Source organism: Lupinus angustifolius, chromosome LG03, assembly GCF_001865875.1.
Source record: "Lupinus angustifolius cultivar Tanjil chromosome LG03, LupAngTanjil_v1.0, whole genome shotgun sequence".
NCBI classification, from domain to species: Eukaryota; Viridiplantae; Streptophyta; class Magnoliopsida; order Fabales; family Fabaceae; genus Lupinus; species Lupinus angustifolius.
In genome coordinates this window covers 7300297-7305684 of record NC_032011.1, presented here as the reverse complement: position 1 = coordinate 7305684, position 5388 = coordinate 7300297, and the positions used below count along the sequence as shown (strand labels likewise).

At 34.1% G+C, this 5388-nt stretch overlaps 1 protein-coding gene across 2 annotated transcripts in view; it reads right to left on the bottom strand.

Moving 5' to 3' along the window:
- LOC109343306 (hydroxymethylglutaryl-CoA lyase, mitochondrial-like) overlaps positions 2328-5388 on the bottom strand; it is a 29381-nt gene continuing 26320 nt past the window's right edge. For both annotated transcript variants that reach the window (XM_019581536.1, XM_019581537.1), the window contains one exon: positions 2328-2338. The gene's annotated coding sequence lies outside the window, so the exon portion shown is untranslated. The remainder of the gene's footprint in view (positions 2339-5388) is intronic.

Genomic DNA, 5388 nt, shown 5'->3' with positions numbered 1-5388 from the left:
GTCCACAAAGCGTTGTCATATAGTGGATCAATACAACAGCGCATCATCCATAAAGCGTTGTCATATAGTCTTAAATAAATAGCACATTTTATAGGTCTTATTAACAACGCTTGTAGTTGCGTTGTTGAAGTTCATATATTTAACAGCACAATAACAGAAAAGCGCAGTTGTATTATTCATAATTTTTCTCAAACAACACCTTAATACAACAATGCATCACATGCATAGCGTTGTTGTATTAATAATGTACCACAATGCTTTCAATAAAAAGTTTTGTTGTAGTTATCCTTTAACTATAGTGCATGTCAGAGTTTCCCCTAGAATTCGCTGCATATACATTTATTAGTAGAAGAAACATTCTCAACAACACAAACATTTATACATTCTGAACAACACAGACACATTAATACAAGTCAGAAGTTTTTTTTATTAAATATCAATACAATACAAAATACAAATAATGAATATCATGCCAATTATGTTTTGACAGAGTACATATTTAAAATTAAAAAATTTACACAAATTACAAAGAAACAATATTATACAAATTACAAACAATCAAAATTATACAAAGACTACTTGCATCTATTTTTTTCCTTTTCTTTGATTGTTTGTCTTTTAGGGTCATCCTTATCTGGAGGAGCATATTGATTTACCCAAAACCTTTCATCGTGATCATCTCTTGTATATAAATCATTATTCGTAGTTGGTCCGCTATCACACGACTGATATGTCCCAAAAAAAGGATCATCTTCATCAATATTTTCATATTCTTGGTCATCAATATTATTGATGATTATTTTGTAAGTTAAAAGAACAATGGACCATTTCATATCAGCTGAGTCACTAATATAGAATACTTGTTGAGCTTGTGATGCCAGAATAAATGGCTAATCTTTATATCATGGCCTATTAAGATCCACTTGCATGAACCCTAACTCATTAATTTGGAAGCCATTGTTGTTATCAACCCACATACAATAAAAAACTCACATCCTAAACATTGTGTAATCCAATTCCCATATGCGTTCAATCACTCTAAAGTAAGACATGTTCGCGTATATTGGGTTTCTATCTTTTGTACTTGACATGTGTAAAGTTCGAGAAACAAGAGTCACACCACTATTCTGCATTTTACTTTGATCATCTTATTTTTTCGTATAAAATGTGAACCCATTAATCAGGTAACCAGTGTTGGATAAGACATTAAGGCTTGGATCATTGGCTACCCATTTCAATCTTTCGGAAACCAAATGTGCATTTTTATTCAACTCCTCATCAATGTGATTTTTTAGCCACTTTATGAAACACTGATTATGCTCTTTGGAAATCCAATTTTCATTCTTACTTGGGAAACACTTCCTTAGCATCTCCTTGTATCTTTCCACATATGGCTCAACCTCGTCGGCATTATGTAAAACATATAAGTGTGCTTGCTCCAATTTGGTTCTTGTTATAGTCAATATTTCATTCCCAATAATACCTTCACCACATGTTTTTTTTGCATATCGAGAATTTGGAATTCCCATGAAATCACCATTGATAAGGTATTCAGTACAAAAATCAAGAGCTACTTCAACAACATATTGTTTGACAATATAACCCTCTGGTCTTGATCGGTTCTTTACATACCCTTTTAATGTCTTCATATAACGCTCAAAGGGGTACATCCATCTCATATAGAAAGGGCCACATAGTTGTGTCTCTCGAACAAGATGAATGCTTAGATGAACCATTATGTCAAAAAAAAGGTGGTAAATACATTTTAAGCTCACACCAAGTCAAAATAATTTGTCTTTGCAATGCAGGTAATTTCTCAGGGTCAATCACTTTGCTACAAATTTCCTTGAAGAATAAGCATAACTTAGTTATGGTTCCTCGAACTTTTTTAGGTAGAATTGACCGTATTCCAATAGGCAAGAAATGATGCATAACTACATGACAATCATGAGACTTAAGACCTTTTAACTTGAGGTCTTTCAATGATACAAGGTTCTGAATGTTGGAAGAGTGCCCTTCTGGAACTTTAACACCATGAATAAATTTACAAAATTCCATTTTCTCCTTCCTCGAGAAAGTATAAGCTGCTGGAGGTAGAAATGTACGTTTTCCCTTCATTATCGACCCCAATTCCTTTCTTATTCCCATACTAACCAAGTCCAACATTGCGTTCAAGCCATCTTTGGTTTTACCAGGGACATTGAGTAAGATACCTAGGAGACTTTCAAACACCGTTTTTCAATATGCATAACATCGAGAAAATGTCTTACATGTAATGAACTCCAATATGACTATTCAAAGAAGATTGACCTTTTCTTCCACCCACTTGTAACAATTTCTTTTGCAAAAGGTTTACCAAAGTTAGTATTCAAACCCTTCAGCTTTTGAAATAATTGGTCATTTGTCAACGACAAAGGAGCACGACCTTCTTCATTGTTTCCATCAAATGCTTTTCTCCATCGTCGATAGTGATGATCTAAAGGCAAAAATCTACGATGGCCAAGGAAGACATTTTTCTTATAGTGTTCCAATCTCATTGAATGAGTATTGTCTTCACATACAAGACATGCAAAATATCATTTTGTACTATATCCAGACATATTACCATATGTAGGGAAATCACTGATTGTGCCGGACAACAAAGCCCTCAAGTTGAAGTTTTCTTCCCTATACGCATCATATACATTTATGTCTGTCTCCCGCATTTGCTTCAACTCTTCCATTAATGGATTCAAATATATGTCTATGTCATTTCCTAGTTGTTTAGGTCCAAAAATTAACATAACAGAACAACAAAATGAATGCATACAGAAACAGAACAGAACAACAAAATGAATGCATATAGAAACACCAAATGACAACTATATGAACACAACTGAATTTCAACTGAATTTATAAATTGAACATTAATTACATTGTTTAAATAAACATATATTACATAGACCAAATCATATACATTACATTGAACATTAATTGAATTCCCTAAGCTACAATTTGTGCAAAACTAATCTACTATACCTATCATTTGCAAACTAAACTAAGTATAAACTTTGACCATTGTTCTCAAATCTGGTTGACTTGGTCATCTGTATATGATTTGCCAACAAACTTGATTTCATTAGTTGGCCACTGCTGAATGATCTCCTTCATGAATTTCAACACGTAATAGCCACAATCTACCTCGTTTGTTTGGCAAGGGGTCTACAATTAAAATGAAGTAAACATATAATATTAGTTAGCCATTACACATATAATTGTTTGAGACGATTTGTGTCAGTACTTGTATACGAGTCCACTTGATTTTGTTAGGATTTGGTAACTTGTTTCTACCACGATTATTCAATTTGTAAACTTTCACCATACTAAACAATAGAAAATGTACTTAATTAAGAAACAACTAGGAAAGTGAAAGTGTAACTAAAGGTTTAAATGAGTAGTCCACTTACTTAGAAAACATCTCTTTTATAGCAGCGTAGTTGTTCATATCACCATATGTCAATGAGTCAAAATAGTATATTTCTTCATTGACCCGATAGATGGGCACCAAAACTCAATGTTGCCTTGACAAAATATATGCACATGGTTAGGAAATGTTAAGCACAACAAACATACTAAAGAAAGAAATATAAAAGACAATTACAAAATGTTCATCCGGTATTAAAAGGTGCAAGAAATAAATCTGTATATTCTTTATGATGGATGAGATTATCTGTAATTCGTTCTTTTTTTCCCCAATCTCATTTTTTTCGTGCGACATCAAAGCGATAAGGCGTGGGGATATAAACATCACATGTTTCTTATTTACCTTAATAAAAGTTTCATACAAGTACCTAATATATATAACACAAATGTTAGTTAATTATAACACACCGCCATACAAAAGTGAGAAGTTAAGAAAACATAATTTACCTCATATATATATACATACATACAACACTTGCACCTATACAATCACGTTTATATACATCCCGGACTTCACTCATGCCAACGTATTCATCAATATTATCCCCATAGACTTCCTTGGGAATTGATATAATTATCATATCATCTCCCATCTTCTTTACATGCTCCATCAGCTAAGTATAATAGTTGGTAGTCATCTTGGAGCTCACATCCCCAGTAGATGTCTTTGAGCTCACATCCCCAGAAGATGGCTTAGACTTTTAGGTGCTATTAATATCGTTGAGCCATCTAACTTCTTCTCACTAGGCCTAAAGTGTACATTTTCCTGAAACATTGAATACATACCATATCAATTATAGATGAATATATATATATATATATATATATATATAATAGGAGTGAGCATAAGGTGAAAAATCATAGTTTAGGAGAAATTACTTGAACAAGGTCTACTAGCCATGCCACAAAAGTGCCTATAGCCCCTCCAACTATGAAGATATCATCATCGAGAGGAATTGGCAGCAACGCATTATCATTGATTGCAATGCCAATAGAGACCTTCACATGATGGTGTGGGATACGTGCATTATGCAGCATAGCATCGGCCAACTTGTGTACTTTCCCAACACCCACTCCTCGGCTAGTTGGGGTATCCAGGAAAAGTTTGCAAGAACTGATTCCCAGTATGTAAGTTAAAACATATAATTAGTTAACGACAAAATTAAAATAAGTTAACTAAATTACCTCAGGAATGGGAATCAGAATGTTGTAAGATACAGGTGTAGTGCAACTCTCATTGACGGTTGAAGGAACAATGTCAGCATTACTAGCTAGTCGTTACCACCCAGTTTCCTTCGCCTTCATTGATTGCTCAAATTCGTTGAACCATTGCATGAGGCTATCTAGTTGATTTTGAACCTGTCTCATTTGGGCTTTGGTTTCACGCTTTGGATGGGGAATAAATGTTTGCTGGCTAACTCCAAATCCTGCACCTCAGATACGGCCAGGGTAGATACGCAGTCCTAGTGCCTTGTCAAGTATTATGCGACTATCCGGGTTTGCCTCCTTTTCTTTTAGGGCAACTTGACAAATTAAGAAAAAACATAATGTTAATTAATCACATTTTAATAAATAAAGTATAATTAAAAAATATGAGCACTTTCAATACGTCTTGCCGCTTCTTGAACTTCCTCATTGTCGATGACACCATCCTTGTTCTTACGGGCACCCACCCATAGAACATCGAGTTCTACTCCATGTGGAGTCATAGGTGTATCGCTTTTGTTCTCCAACTAACAAAACATAACCAATAATAATGCAATTAGATATATATGCATACAAAACATAACCAAAATGTACAAATTAACAATACTTACAATTCTCTCCTCGATTCCTCTATACCCCTGATCGAGGCCGTACCCGATACAAATAATGTAACAACTAAAAACTGCAGTACTAGGAAGTGACTCCTATGTCATTTCCCAA